The sequence below is a fragment of the Danio rerio genome, chromosome 1, assembly GCF_052040795.2.
Source record: "Danio rerio strain M-AB ecotype USA chromosome 1, GRCz13ab, whole genome shotgun sequence".
Classification (NCBI taxonomy): Eukaryota; Metazoa; Chordata; class Actinopteri; order Cypriniformes; family Danionidae; genus Danio; species Danio rerio.
This window is the reverse complement of record NC_141021.1, coordinates 17,744,579-17,760,311: the sequence shown is the minus strand read 5'-3', so window position 1 is coordinate 17,760,311 and position 15,733 is coordinate 17,744,579. Positions and strand designations below refer to the sequence as shown.

The 15,733-nt window shown below is 37.0% G+C and overlaps 2 long non-coding RNA genes across 2 annotated transcripts in view; one reads left to right on the top strand and one right to left on the bottom strand.

The window, feature by feature from the left end:
- The window catches only part of LOC147846759 (uncharacterized), a 1,232,122-nt gene that overhangs the window by 561,128 nt on the left and 655,261 nt on the right, over window positions 1-15,733 (bottom strand). The window lies entirely within an intron of this gene.
- Window positions 13,497-15,733, top strand: part of LOC141385544 (uncharacterized) — a 38,449-nt gene continuing 36,212 nt past the window's right edge. The window contains exons 1-2 of the long non-coding RNA XR_015476492.1: window positions 13,497-13,735; window positions 13,858-13,978. This is a non-coding gene — a long non-coding RNA (uncharacterized LOC141385544). The remainder of the gene's footprint in view (window positions 13,736-13,857; window positions 13,979-15,733) is intronic.

The window sequence follows — 15,733 nt, the reverse complement described above, 5'->3', positions numbered from 1 at the left end:
TGCACAATAGAGCGCGGTGATTGGTTTGAACCAAGCCTTACTCATGCATTAATGCATCACACTGTAAGACGTAATAAGACTCACTCTGGCACAGACGCCCAGTCTGCAGGCTGGAATACAGGCTATTATGTCATGACCGTGACGCAGCTTCAAAAATTCGTTTCAAACAGGAAGTACGAATTTGCTTGAAATAACGCAAAAACAACCAATTTACACTTTTTAGTGAAATATAGGTGTCCTTATAGTGTTTTTAGCAGTGTGGGACACATATACGACTGTCAACAGCTCAAAAAATGTGTTTTGGTGTTTCGTGACCCTTTAAGGGCAGTTTGGCACTTTCACTTTTATTCAGGAATATTTCATGCATGCCCCTGTGACAAACGAAATATTGGATGCAAGGATGAACTGCTGGAAGAGTTGTTTTAATGGAATTTGATGATACCAAATGCCATACAGGAAAAAAAAAAGACTCATGTAGATGTCTGTGGTCCTTTGCTGACTCGGTAGGTGCAGATCATAGTGTCAAACAGCTGTGTGTGTATAGACTTTTCTGTGACAAAATAAGGTCAAAATCCTACCTGCCGGTAATAGTTTGATGAAGGTGGTTACATGTATGTACTGCACTTCAGTAATTGGCTTACTCCACACATCTTAATTCTATTTCTGTTTAGTTCAATTATGACCTTAAACGGATTAAATTAATCAAAAATCACTGTTTACATGGTAGACTCTTTATCAGAATATTGTCTTTATCGTATCAAAATCAGATTATTGGTGTCCATGTAAATTTACTCAATGTTCAAAGTAAAAGTGGGAATATTTCTGAATGGACAACATTAAGATGGGATGTAACAGAAGTTCCAAAATGTGAAGTTAATGGTAGCTCATGGAGTTGCGCATATTATATTAGCCCGGCAAGATATTACAGTCCAGCTCTGATGTGTTGACATACCTTAATCTAATGACCTGGAAACAGAAAGTAGCGTGTAATCAAATGACCCGCAGGCAAAATAGGAAGTCTGAAAGTCAACAACCCCCAGGTCAACATAAATTAGCTAACGTTATAACACAAGAGCAGTGAGCTGGCATGAAATCTAATGAGGAGAGAAGGCCGAGTGTGACCACAACGCAGCTGACAGGCGGAGAACGGTAGGTGTTCGTGTGGTGAGCAGAAGCCCATGAAAATGGATCGCAGAGCAGACCACTGAGAGATTCCAGCATTGTGGACATCTGGCTCATTCCCACTGGCCTTTGAAACACCCATCAAAGCAGTCAGTGCTGGGCAAGAACAAAATGCCTCCAGGGCACTGAGAGGCAAGATGTTTGGGTAATTCTGCTGCGGTGGATTCCAAGCGCTGCAGGTTAGAGAGGAACGGACACAATCAAAGGCAAGAGAAGGTGAAATGGCAGATACTCCACATAGATGCTGAGGTAATGATCTTAGTGGAGAATAGAGCAGTTTGAGTTTAAAATAAGTACATTTTGCCCTTTCTTTAATCTAAGCAATATAAAGTACACTTACTTAATAAGAAGACTAGCAGGACCTTGTGTTGTTTTTCATTAATCCAATCGCAAGTAGACGACAATACTGGTGAAAATGGAATCTAAAACTTTTATTATTACAAAAAAATAAATAAAAAATCTCATATCACGATATGCATATTCTGATGATGATCTATATCATGATATCATACCATTTCTGAAAATTCCATTTATAAATAGTATACATTGAGCATATGTAAAGGACATTTTCTTTTTAAATTTGAAAGGATATACTCAGATGTTTACTCACTCATATGTCATCATGTTTCTCACTTCATTTAGAATTTAAGGGCAAATGTTTGATTAAAATTGTTGAAATGTAAAAAAATACAATTTAAATATTAAACGCTTTAAAAAAAATTGAATGATTATAGGTTCAAAATAATAATGACTAGCAATAATGCTAAGCAAAATGCTTAATGTAAAAAAAAATCTGTCAAGATTGCAATTTTCTCATGATGCTGTTATTCATGATTTAGTCTGCATCCTCACAATGGTGTAATATCGCGTTCATATAGAGTATGAAAATTATTACTGTAAGAAATGTATTTTGTGACACCACAAAAAATAAATGGTAAAGCAGGATATATATATATATATATATATATATATATATATATATATATATATATATATATATATATATATATATATATATAGTTGAAGTCAGAATTATTAGCCCCTTGGATTTTTTTTTCTTCTTTTTTAAATATTTTCCAAAAGATATTTAACAGAGCAAGGACATTTTTACAGAATGTCTGAAAATATTTTTTTCTTCTGGAGAAAGTCTTCTTTTGTTTTATTTTGGCTAGAATAAAAGCAGTTTTGCAGGTTAGGGTAATTAGGCAAGTTATTGTATTATGATGGTTTGTTCTGTAGACAGTCAAAAAAATGTATAGCTTAATGGGGCTAATAATTTTGACCTTAAAATAGTAAAAAAAAAATGTAATTGCTTTTATTCTAACCAAAATAAAACAAATAAGACTTTCTTCAGAAGAAAGAATATTATCAGACATACTGTGAAGATTTCATTAAAAAAAAGGGGGGGGGGGGGGGGTTGGGGCTTTAATATATATATATATATATATATACTTCAAAATTGGAAGTTTTTTAAGATTTAAATATAGAAGATTTTGAGTGTGTCCACATTTGCAACTTTGTGCACAGGATTGCACATTGTTTGGTGTAGTTTTGCAGCTATCAGAGCAGAAACTCAAGCTGCTGCTATTAGTTTAATTTTCCATTTTGTCATTTCAGGCTTATATGCAAAATGTAAAATATTACAAATGTCCTTGAAGAAGAGGAAAAATCCATACATATGCCTGTCCACAGACATTTTTTTCTCCACGAAATCAGGAAAGTGGTCAAAATAAAAGGTACCAAATAAAAAACAAGGCGGAATCTGTCTACTCCATAGTCTAACTGTCAAAGTTTAATGTTTATTTTGGATCTTTTTATGAATTCTACCATATCTATTATTTGTTTCTACCATATTTATTAGTTTGTACATCAGCTGACAGGGTTATTCTGATATAAATCAAATAACAACAATTTTCTGATTTTACAGATACTGACTAAAGTAATTTTTTAAGTTTAATTTCTACCTCTGTGTTTATGACGACGACAACAACAACAATAATAATAATATTGAAATATTTTTGTTTTAAATATCTTCATAAAGAAATAATTCGACAAATGATTCAGAACAGAATAGAAAAAAAAAAGTATTTTGATGTGAATAGAAAATGATGTGTTTATAATAGCTCTCAATGGTACAGACGCTCTAACCATATAGAAAACAATCAGTATCAATCAGTTTCCGCACTAACAGGCTTCACCGTGAAGGTATGTGATGAACTATTCTTAATAGTAACCTTAAAGAGAATTAAAAACATCATTCAAAGGCATTAAAGTCATTTTCTGAAAGCCATTCTCTCCTGTTCTCCATCTTGATGCGTCTGTCTCTCTTACAAGCCCACTTTCTTGACAAACATCGATCAGCATAAGTGCAGGATGAGCATGTGTATACACGTGTGTGTGTGTGTGTGTGTGTGTGTGCGTGTGTGTTAATAGTTGAGTTTTGTACACATTTTAGTAATGGCCAAGGTGCTGAATGGGAGCTCTTATGGCACATACACACACACACACACACACACACGTATCTGTGTTAGCTCTTCAGACAAGCGTCACTCTCAGCTTCATGCTATTTATGTGTCAAAGTGCTTCAGCCGAAACAAATCCATACTATTGAGCTGTAAACTTGATACTTGATACTCTGAACACACACAAACAAACATACATGCCCATTTAGCCAAACTGCCATACTCAAAAGACTTTTCTAGGTGAGGTATTTGTTTTTTTTTTTAGTTACTTAGTAGTATACTACTTAGGTATTGTAGTGAGAGAAATGACAGGACTTAGTTAGATGTCAGCATAATTTTTTAGGTAATTAAAAAAAATCCTTATAATCAGGAGAAAATGACAATTTAATGCAAATACATATTTGTTTCAGTCTGTAATTGGCAAAGAGTGTCATTTTGTGTATTATTTTCCCTTCTTATTTCCTCTTTATTGAATTTCCGCTCAAACTGCAGAATCTTTGCTCCGTTACTAATGAACTCATTCCATCTCTCTTCTTCATGCCGTCTTCACTCGCATCCTTCCTGTGTTCAAACAACCTGCATAGCCTCCCATCTTTGTTTCACCTCATTTGTAGTCTGCTACTCTAACTTTCTTTTAAACAAAGGCAGACTAATGCGTTATGTGGCAAAATGTCTTCCACACACACACACACACACGTGCACACACAAAATTAAATTGGAAGCTTATTTGTATTACTGTGAAATTTAAGAAATATTAGCGATAGAGGAAAATGTTGTTCTAAACCACATTTCCAAAAAAAAAAAAAGATTTTCAGTATTTATATATTAATTTAAGTTTAGTTCATGGACCTCATTGACTACTCTGAAATATCTTTTGTCTAAAGGCTCAAGGTTAGGTCCAAAGACACAGCAACTCGAGCCCTGTTTACACTAGTAAAGTTTAGTTTTAAAACGGTGTTTTAGAATGAAAGCGATCCGCGTCCACACTAGCGTTTTACCCAGCGTTTCTGAACTGCTCTCCGTCCACACCAAAACGCTGAAAACCGCATCACGTGACCACACACACACAAACTCTCGGGCAAGCGCTGCAGCATTTCTACCCAGATGAGAGCTGCGCTGGTCGGACTGCTCGTCAAGCATCTCTCGCTGGATCTATTCTCACTATATTTGCTGAACTTGATATTTAATTAATCTAGTTGTCTATATCTAACGACTTTGGTCTTTTAAATTGATTACTTGTTCAAAGGTAACGTGTTTTGGCTGAGCGCAAAGATAAGTTAATGATTAATGAAACCACGTACATTCTGTATATTGACTGATTGCTTGCCTTTATTTCGTATAATGTATAAACTTACTGTGCGTTATACTTTCATAATGGGTATTATTGTTTATTAAAACTGACATTCAGCAAAGCAGAGGATACGTTTCGTGTTTTTAAAGAAAATGAAATGAGGCAGTGATGTTATAAGGCTCTGTTTTATTATAAATATGCATACAGTGAAGATGCAGCACGACGCCTCAGCATTTCTGCTGTCTGTTAAGTTGTTAATACCAAATTTAAAATAGGCAGTTCCTTAAATCATGTTTTCATTTTATTGTTGAGAAAGTGAAACAACGTAGCCAGGATGATGTGAATAAGGTTATACAGTACACTGTTCCCTTTAAAGATTTACCGGACATGTCCTCGAGGGTCTGTTTTCCATATCAAACTTGCGAAGCCTGAACTTACAGGGAGAGGATGCGAGATTGAACTGTGTGTGTAGGCTATGTAATATTGAGGAAAAGCCCCAATCAGATTTCAGATGTCTCCGTTTTCCTCCATACACACTGACATGGAGCAGCAGTGTTTTTGAATGAAAACGGCCACTCCAGCGTTTTCGAAATGCTCCGTTTTCGGAGCTCGAAAACTTGACGGATGGCGTAACCGTAGCAAAACTTTAAAACGAAAACGCATTAGTGTAAACGGCGTCTCAATCTATATAGCCATCAAACTATATCAAATCAAACTATATAGACAGTCTCAAGATTGTTCAGGATGCCTAGACTATTTATTTAAAGGTGCAGTAGGTAATTGTCTTCAGAAATATTTTTGCTGTACTGGTTGAAATTCTCTTCACATTCCAATAGTAACGATTAAAGTAAATGATCTAAATGTATGTATATGTATCTTAAAATTCTGCATAATGCATAAAACTAAAAAAATGTACATCAAATTAAAACTTGTCAGCCCAATAATTTCCATAATTCTGTTAAGTAGCCCAAACTGTCAACAAATGTAGATTTGTACATCTGCATTCGTTTATGCTGATCTGTCGTTTGCACGTGCACGTTCACCTGTACACAAGAGAGAGAGAGAGAGAGAGAGAGAGAGAGAGAGAGAGAGAGAGAGAGAGAGAGAGAGAGAGAGAGAGAGAGAGAGAGAAAGTGGTAAAAACAAATGCTGACTCAAAACTTTTTAAAATCCTGAATCAATATTGGAGTTACTTTTGCATGCTGGAGGAAGAATGACAACATGGCTGAAGTATTTCTTTTAGACAGGTAATGTTATGTTTTACAACTATTATAGTCACACAAAGCTTATGTAAAGTTTGTTATAACGAATAGGTTACATGCACAGAAGTGTTGTTCAGCCACTGAAATCTTCAGGTGAAAGATTGAAGTGACTATTTTCACTTTCATAAGAGACCTTTTACAACATCGGTAATGTAGATTTTATATTTCTACAGTAAATAGCGTTATTCTGCCTAGCCTGCTTTACTGAGGTGAAGCTGGTTTTATATTCACATTGGTTCATTTTTGAACAATGACAACCTGTGATGCGCTCCCTATATTGTTTACAATGTGATTTTGAATATTCATTCTGAAACAGCGTGTAGATATGTTTTAGTAATAAGTGTAATTCCTGCACGCTGCCAGCCAACCACTAAGCATACAGCAGTCACTTTATGACAAGGCAAGTGAGAGAGTGAGACCAGTGATCCTCGTATGGGCGACACCTATACATTTGCTAGGTTTTTTAATCTTTGAGTGAACCGATTTTTCTCACGTGTGCTGGGAAACCCAGATGAACGAGGAAATCCAGTTAGGTGCTGTAAGACGCGCGCTGCGCCTTTCTCTCTAACACAGAGATATGTGCGCTTTCTCGCTTTGTCAGTAGAGTTCCCACTTGGCGAACCCTGCAGAGTTCCTCCGAGTCCCCCAGCATCTGACTCAGCGGAGGAGTTAGGTGTAGACCCATTACGTTGTTGGCATGCCCTCTGGTCAGCCCGCGTTCTGGGTATAGGTGCCTGCTATGTGCTATCCCTGCTGGCGATCCCATATGCTCATTCAGCCACAATTTAGTCTCCCCTCTTAGGCGGGCTCGTGTCTTCCTTCCCCATTAACCATCTTCTCATATGAGTACTGCTCCTTGTTAGGGCTAGTCTATATGCTATTTGCCACCAGGTCTCCCCATTCGGGCGGCAGGTGACCTCCGCAGCGTCCTCCCTATCATGACTGAATGCTTTCCCAAAAAAACTGTCATATCTAAAATGCCTAGAATTTAACTAGGTATATTTTTATGATCACAGAAAAAATATATCTAAACAGGAACAAGTAAGGTAAGTAAGGGACTGGGGACACGTTGGAAGGCTGTGCTTCTGGTGATGCAGCTGCGCTTGTGCTGCTGCGTGACGTGCCCCTCACCAGAGACGTGGTAAGGTTCTTTCATTGTGGCGTTTTCCATAGATTTTCCCATAGTAGAAGTTTTCCACATACTGTACCATTGAAGTTTCCCTTCCGATGGGGAATGGAACGTTTACTAAAGTAACCCTCGTTCAAAGGATGTCTAGCGTGGCATAAGCTGCGCCTTTATAGCAAGTCTAATTTTCATTGACGTCAGCTGTGCACGCTGACGCCGCCAACTCATTGGCATTTCATTGGCCCATTTTTATACTTTTTCTGATGATTGGATTCTGATGAAATCCCCGAAGTGGAAATATTCCAAATAGCATTTCCGTCTCCATGAAATGGGAATTTTTGATTGTGCAGCAACCAAATCTCCAGTTAGTGCAATGCTATCGTTTAAAAAAGCATAGTGTGCCTAATAAATTGGCCAATGAGTGTCTATCAAAACGGAGAAGAAAAAGATGATCACAATTTCTGTTTCATGCAGAGTTTATTTGATCAAATCAATTCAGAAAAAAAGTGTGGTAAATAAAGATTTTTCAAGCAGCATAATTTCACTGCTCTGCTTTTCTGTTCTTCCTCCCTTTAACATATTCTGATTATTAAAAATTGAGACAACATGTTTATTTTATGTTGCAATGTTTAGAATTTACCAAACACATGCACAAACACCCCTAACTGAAATTCACACGTATTCTCATTTCCTCCGCTCATCACCAGGCCCACAAGGAATCTGCTCCCAGGGAGTTCAACCGAATAGATTCACGTATTTCTAATGCCTGCCATTCATAAAATTCACGCGTGTTCATTTACTGACTATTTTGGCTGATCTGATTATTCTTTCAGCTAGCTTTTCAGCTCCATTTAACATATTACTACAGAATTTCACAAATTTCCTTTCAATATCAGAGCAGCAAATGTAATCAACGTTCACATATTTCAACAGGGCCTGCTTCTCGCTTCTAACAAGACGACGACACCTCTGTTCCCATAAATTATGAAGATCACAAGTCTCCAGTAAAGGCCTGATGAGAGTCAGGCTGAAGCATCCCTGACTGCGAGAAACCAGTCATCTCTATTGATTACAGTTTGCTGGGAAAATGGACGCCACCTCAGAGTGAACATAATCACTCCACAACAAATGCATCACCTGAGAATGAGAATGAGAGAGAGGTGAAATTGCTTTCCATCGCTCTCAAGCTGGGTGGGAGGTCTGGCTCAATAAACCACTATGATACACTCAGTCAACCAGCCTGTTACCCTCAATGCCAACAGATGTGTGTTTATTTTCGGTGGATCTTGTCCAGACTATGGGAAGTGTGTACACAGTGTACTTTGAAATATACGGTTGGTGTATTTTCAGCAATCACAAATATGATCCAAGAATGTTTTGCTAATGATGTTACCATTACAGTATGGAAACTATATATATATATATATATATATATATATATATATATATATATATATATATATATATATATATATATATATATATGTATGTATATATATATATATATATATATATATATATATATATATATATATATATATATATATATATATATATATATCTCAGAGGTCACATTAACCGAATATTTTCCGTCATTGACAGATTTTTTTCAGCAGTGACGGAAAAAATCTGAAGTTGATCCGTCATTTTGTAATTGTCATTGTAATTTGAAGCTAATTGTAATTCCACTCCTGTCCAGCTGATGGCGATTGCCCTTTTTTGTCTCCTCTTTGTCACCGCTGCACACAGTTGCAAAATATTTCACAGCAGCTGAGTGTGAGAAGTTTCTTTAAACGGCCAAATAGTTGTGAAATTAATAATAAAGGAGAAAAAAAGAGGAAGTGATGCAGTGGACGATGAAGAACAAACAGACAAATATCCTCAGTCGCCGACAGCTGTTGTTACGGGCCAACCAAGCGGCAACAAGGAGGTCAGGTGGTTTGGAGTGCGTTGTGAGCACCATGCACTACCAAATGCAGAGGAGTGAAGCCGCGCCCCTGGTGCTGAAGGAGCGCGTGCTGCAGTATTTTTTCCCGGTGAAACGAGTGCTTGCAAGACCCACAAGACTGTGAAATCTCACTTTCAGAAAATCCAGCAAACTTCTGATCACTTCCTTAGGAGAAATATTTCCTAACTACATAACGCTGGTTAAAGTGGCGCTACCCAGATAGCAGGTAGTAATCGGCCCGAGCTTGGCTGCCCTTCGGCGCCTCCGGCTCCAACTCGGCATCGGCGAGTGTTATCCGGGCCGAGTATGGCCCGCAGCTCGCTCCTGCACATACATTTGTGATACGGCTGTAAAGCACTGGCCCAATTCCTGTTAACCATATCTGGCCCGAGTCTGTCTGCGGAGTCCTGGGCCGCTTCTGGCAAGGACTCTCCAGTGTGGCAGCAGAACGCGGCTTCAACTTCCAGAACAAATTTAAAACTGTCAAAAGAAGCCCACTTTTCGAGGCAAAGATAAAGACTTTAGTGACAATTGCCTCTGCATCAGTTTCTCTTGATGCGTTTGTTTACGCACAGGCAAGCACCCAGTTCAGGTCGACGCAGGAGGAAGATGTGAGGTAAGGCAGATATGAGCTTTTGTTCATTTGTCAAATAAATAAATGAATAATTTAGTCTATATGCTCGTCGTGCAAGTTCAGTATTAAAACATGAATGAAAAAAACGATTAGAAAATATGCAAATTAATTGACGGTCAATAATAGGTTATGACAGAATTTTTACAACCCTCTCTGTCAAAATGAAGGACAATGACAAAAGCTGCGTCCCAAATGGCACACTATACACTATGCTCTCATGCACTATGTACTTATGCACTTACACACTCAACAGGATAGAACATGTATGTAGTGTCGTCCCAAATGGCACACTTATGTTTTTTTTACTAAGCGGAAATTCAAACCGTTTCCCTGATGACGTTTGACGGTTGCCAAATCAGTGAAATAAACAACCGAATTATCAAATAATACCTGCCGTGAGTATTATCGCATTCACCATCGGGAGGCGCTATAATCACTTTCGTAGGAGAATTTTGCTTTCACCATCCAAAATAAATTAAGTTATCCAACATGTTCGCCTGATAGCTCCGCCCCTTCCGCTACGTAGGCAAACCTGCGGTCGTTGAGTGCGTGAAGTGTCCATCATTCCACACTTCATTTTACCGGCTGAATGAGTGCATCATCCGGGTAATTAAAGTGCACTTATTATTTTTAGAATTTTCAGTGTGAACGCACTACTTAAACTTTTTATACTTCAAAATGGCGTAGAATATTGCATAAGTATGCGATTTGGGACGCAGCTATAGTCTAACACGACCTCCAGAAACACATGTAGCGGTATGTTTTCAGTATGAGCCAAGGTTGAGTGTATCAGATGTTTAGCTACAGGTGATGTCTTAGGCTGAGACTGCATGCCGATTGACAATACTTTGATAAGATGAGTTAATTTCACCAACCTTCTGGATTGTACTGGAAAAATACTCTAGAATTAAGTCAGCTGCAATACCATCACGGTTCTGAAAAATTTCAAGTTAGTGGCTTCGATAGATTCAGCTTTTAGTGTGGGAACATAGTCAGTGTAAATCTTAGTCTTCACTCTTGCCTTTTCCCCAATATGTTGAGCACAAGTGTCCCTGGAGTTTTGTGCTGATGTGGCAAAGTTTCTTTGGAATTTAATGCGCCTGTGTCCGCTATGAAAAGAGCAAGTTCAAGAGTTCAGCCTATTCCGTCTACGTTTTTTATCACCCTGATTATACAAATTGAATTAACTTCACAGTGTTTCGGAGGATTAAAAGTGGGAGGGTGACGTCTGAGGACATGGGGGGAAAATATGGCGTGCAGACCGGGAATCAAATGATGATTGCCTTAATTTGCGCTAATAAATCTCATGCAAAAATGAGCTATGAAAGGGACGGATCAGGTACTGTCAGTTGCTTGGATTGTCTACGAGAATTACATTTTTATGTGATGAAGACACATCTGAATGATAAAAGGCTCGAGTGACAGTAAATTACTGTAGAAAACCGATCCTGATTATGTCTAAAGCTTCCAGCATCAATTAGGAAATCTATTTGAAATGCATTAGATTTTGTACATCGGATATGTGTTTGAAAAATGGGGAACAGGAGACTAATGACTTCCTTCATACCAGACTCACTCATAGATTAAATATATTTTGATCCGAAAATTAGATTAGTTTTCTCAAGAGAGTGGCAAGCTCTTTTGTAAGAGACTGATGTGGATCTAATGGAGTACAGTCTCACAGGGAAGATTTATTATGGCGTAAACATTGTACTACAGCACTGTACTTCAACTGGAGCCTTATGAAGGAGCCGTTCACTCAATGTATTATTGAGGGTTCACCAACAGCTGGAACAAATTGCAGGATTTCTGTGTTTCAAAGATGATTGAAGGTCACTCCAAAATTAAAATTTAATAACCATTTTATCTGCAGTGGTTTCAAATCTTTATGACTTTCTCTCTTCTGTAGAACACAAAAGAAGGTATTTTCAAGAATGTTAGAAATTGGTGTGTGGAGTTTGCATGTTCTCCACGTGTTTGTGGTGCTCCAGTTTCCCCCACAGTCCAAAGGCATGAGGTATGGGTGAATTTCATAAACTAAATTGGCCGTTGTGTATGTGTGTGAATGTGAGAGTGTATGGGTGTTTCCCAGTACAGGGTTGCAGCTGGAAGAGCATCCTCTGTGTAAAACATATGCTGGACAAGTTAGTAGTTTATTCCGCTGTGGTGATCACTGATGAATACAGGGACTAAGCCACAGGAAAATGAACGAATGTTAGAAACTGGCCACTGGCTTCCATAGTAGAAAAAACACATGTTATGGAAGTCAATGGTTACCGGTTTAAAATATTTAGCTTTTACAGTTTTTTACCAACTGCTCACACATGTTTTCAAAACAGCGTCATCTTTTTTCAAAACTCTATACACAATTCCCTAAATTGCACACACAAAATGCCTTCTTCAAAATAGAACACAGCATGTTTGGATAAACTATGTTAACACGGTTGTTCTAAATCTAAAGCTCTTTGTTTTTTCAAAGGCGTGTATCTACAGTTCAATAAAATGTTCTATAGTGACAGTAATTTGCTGAGAGGGGGAACATGTACATTGTTAGCACCAATAACATGAAGAAACAGAAATGATGCATTAGGCCAAACATTATTGGTGTATATAACATAAAAATTATAAACATACTTTGACATCCATTGTCTGAAGAAGTGTCATGCGGGTTGGCCATCATACACTTTACAGTACTAGGCTCAGAAAAAATACTCTATTCTTTTTTTAGAGGAATTTAGGATTTAGAAATGGTGAATATGAGGTAGGTACAAATCTACAAATTGTGAATGGGTCGCAAACCAGTTTTTATTTTTGGACCAGAACAGCCCGGTGTCCCTTCACCTTTGCCCTACACTAGAGTAAAGCAGTAATTGGAAAGTGATCAGTTAAGAATAAATGTTTGCACAAGTGAGGAGTGTGTGTGTGTGTGATCTGGTGGATAAGTAAAGCAGTTTGATTGGTTGTGTTTGGAAAAGTAAAGCAAGTCAGTTCCTGTTCGATTGTTGTGCTTTAGTTAGAGCACTGTGTGTAGTGTTTTGTGACAAGTGAAGTGTGAGTAAATGACAGAATTATCAGTTCTGAGTGAACTCTCCTTAATTCTCACCAGTTTAAAAAAAATGCTGCAAAAGCAGGTTTGGAAAATATTTTGAAAAATTCATTCACCACTAGACTCAGACTCATTGTATGCACACTTGTAATGCTTTTCTGTCATGTATTGTATGCAATGTCACAGTGTGAAGTTTCTGTCAAGTGAAATCCATGCATGATGCTGTAAATAATTAAACTGTGTTTCTCATCGTAGTTTTTTATGATTTATAAGACAATGAATCATCAAATTGCTAGTCACATATTTGTCTTGTCACCACATATGACGTTGATAGTTCTTGTCATTTAAAAACTCAAAATCAAACTGCTTTTTCCATTAACATTTGAATTATTGAATGCGAACAGTGTCTTCTACTTTACCATGTGCAAAGCAAACACTTCTGTCTTTGAAAATATAGTTTTCATGACCCTTAACTTTTTTTTTAGGGTTTTAACAGACTGCTTACACCAGATTATTCCATATGTCTGTCTACTGTTTTCACTGTCATACTGAACACGAGAATGTCATGTGTCTTTTTCAACTTTTCAAGGGGGTTAGTTCACCTAAAAATTTAAATTATGCTATTAATTACTCAACTTCACGTCATTCCAATACCCTGAGACCCCTTTTGTTCATATTTAGATCACAAATTAAGATATTTTAGATGACATCCAAAAGCCCCTTCATTAGTCTATTCCGTATTGACTGTAGTAAACACTCATCCTGATTTGACATGGAATTGCAGGTAAACAAAGTAATTTTTACTGTTTTGGTTTTTTTTGGTTAAGTGTTGGAGCTTTGTATGATTACAGTTCAACTACTGAAGTCACTTTGAATGTTTTGACAATGATTTTGGTATTCTTTCAGGACTTTGAACATCTCACAACCATTCATGTCTATGGAGGATGAGGAAGCTCTTTACACCTAAAATATCTTAATGTGTGTTTTAGGATGAGCAAGGCCCTCTATAGATTGGAACAATATGAGGGTGAGTAATTAACAGAAATGTTTATTTTTGGGTGAACAAATCCTTTAACTTTACAAATTGGCTTAAAAATGATAGAATTGTAGAAATTGTTTAAATAATTGCATTATCTTTTAAATGAGTGACAGAAAAGAATTGGTCCCACTTTATATTAAGTGGCCTTAACTAATATGCACTTACATAGGAATTAAAAGTTTGTTACAATGTACTTATTGTGTAAATACATGTATTTACTGTATACTTATGCTTGATTAAATACATGTATGTAACTACATCTGTAATTAACTTTTGTAATTACATTTGTAAATACACTGTTGAAAATCCCTTACACCTTGACCCACCCTTAAACCTACCCATGCCACCAAACCTGTCCATAACCCAACCTCTATCCCAACTCAAAAGCACCACAAGTGTTCTCAAATACATTATAAACACAGTAATTACATTGTATTTATTTTTTTGATGTAAGTACAAAGTAGTTAAGGACACTTAATATAAAGTGGGACCAAAGAATTTATACATTACTGAGGCAATGCAAACCGAAAATACAAAAAAGGCATCATTTACAAAACGCACAACATGCTTTTATATTGAAATATTCAGCTTTAATACAGATTTGTTGGTATTTAGCCTTAAAAAATACTCTCCCACTTGCCAAACTCACACTGTGAGTCAGAGGCAGTCTAGAAGCTCTTACACAATTATATATTGCAAAAATTAAAAAATATATATATAAAAAAAGATTCAAAACTTTCAGCAGATGCTTGAAAATGAATATGACATGACAAAAAATTACATTCAGTAAAATCTAGTAAGAACAGTCAGAATGACCGCTGTGGCTGTTATAAAAATCTGGTTGTTATTTTTCATTTGAGGTCTGAGGTCTTCATGGACTACAGTTTGAGAGTAATCAGTCTGGACTGGTTCCCAAAGTCTAAACCCTGAGATCCTGAACTATCGCCATTGTGCCCTTGAGAAAGACACTTCACCTCAGGGTAGCAGAAAGACCATCCTGTAGCTTAGCATGATGGCACCACATGACATTTGGGCTCACAAATTAGAAACCCCTGATCACAGATAAATTAACATCTAGTCTAGTCATGTCTGATCATCTGCCTGTTCAGTAAGTATCTGCGGTTTTATGTAAATAGCTACATACTGTACACTGGTAAAATTATTTTTTTGCCTTGTTTCTAGTCCAAATATCTAAAGATTCTTTAATCAAGACGCTTTTTTAGACGAGAAAAAAATATGATTTTGCTTTCAAAAATAATGTGTAAATTCTAAAAATCAAGACATTTGTGCTGCCTGTTACATTGCGAACCACTGGAAAGGGCAGATTCTTTGCTAGGATCGCACTCCTACTCCAGCCTCCGCATCAAAGTTCCTGAAAGCAAAGAAGATCAAAGTGCTCCAGGACTGGCCAGCCCAATCACCAGAAATGAACATTATTGAGCATGTCTGAAGTAAGATGAAGGAGGCATTAAAAATGAATCTAAAGAATCTCGATGAACTCTGGGAGTCCGGCAAGAACGCCTTCTTTGCCATTCCAGATGACTTTATTAATAAGTTATTTGAGTCATTGCAGAGATGTATGGATGCAGTCATCCAAGCTCAGGAGGGTCATACACAATATTAATTCTTTTTCCACTGCACCATGACTTCATATTTAATACTTGTTACATAATTAAATAATTAAAAATCATATTTTATTTTGGTAAAATAAGTGTAATCTTTAGGCCTTTGCCTTTCATATAA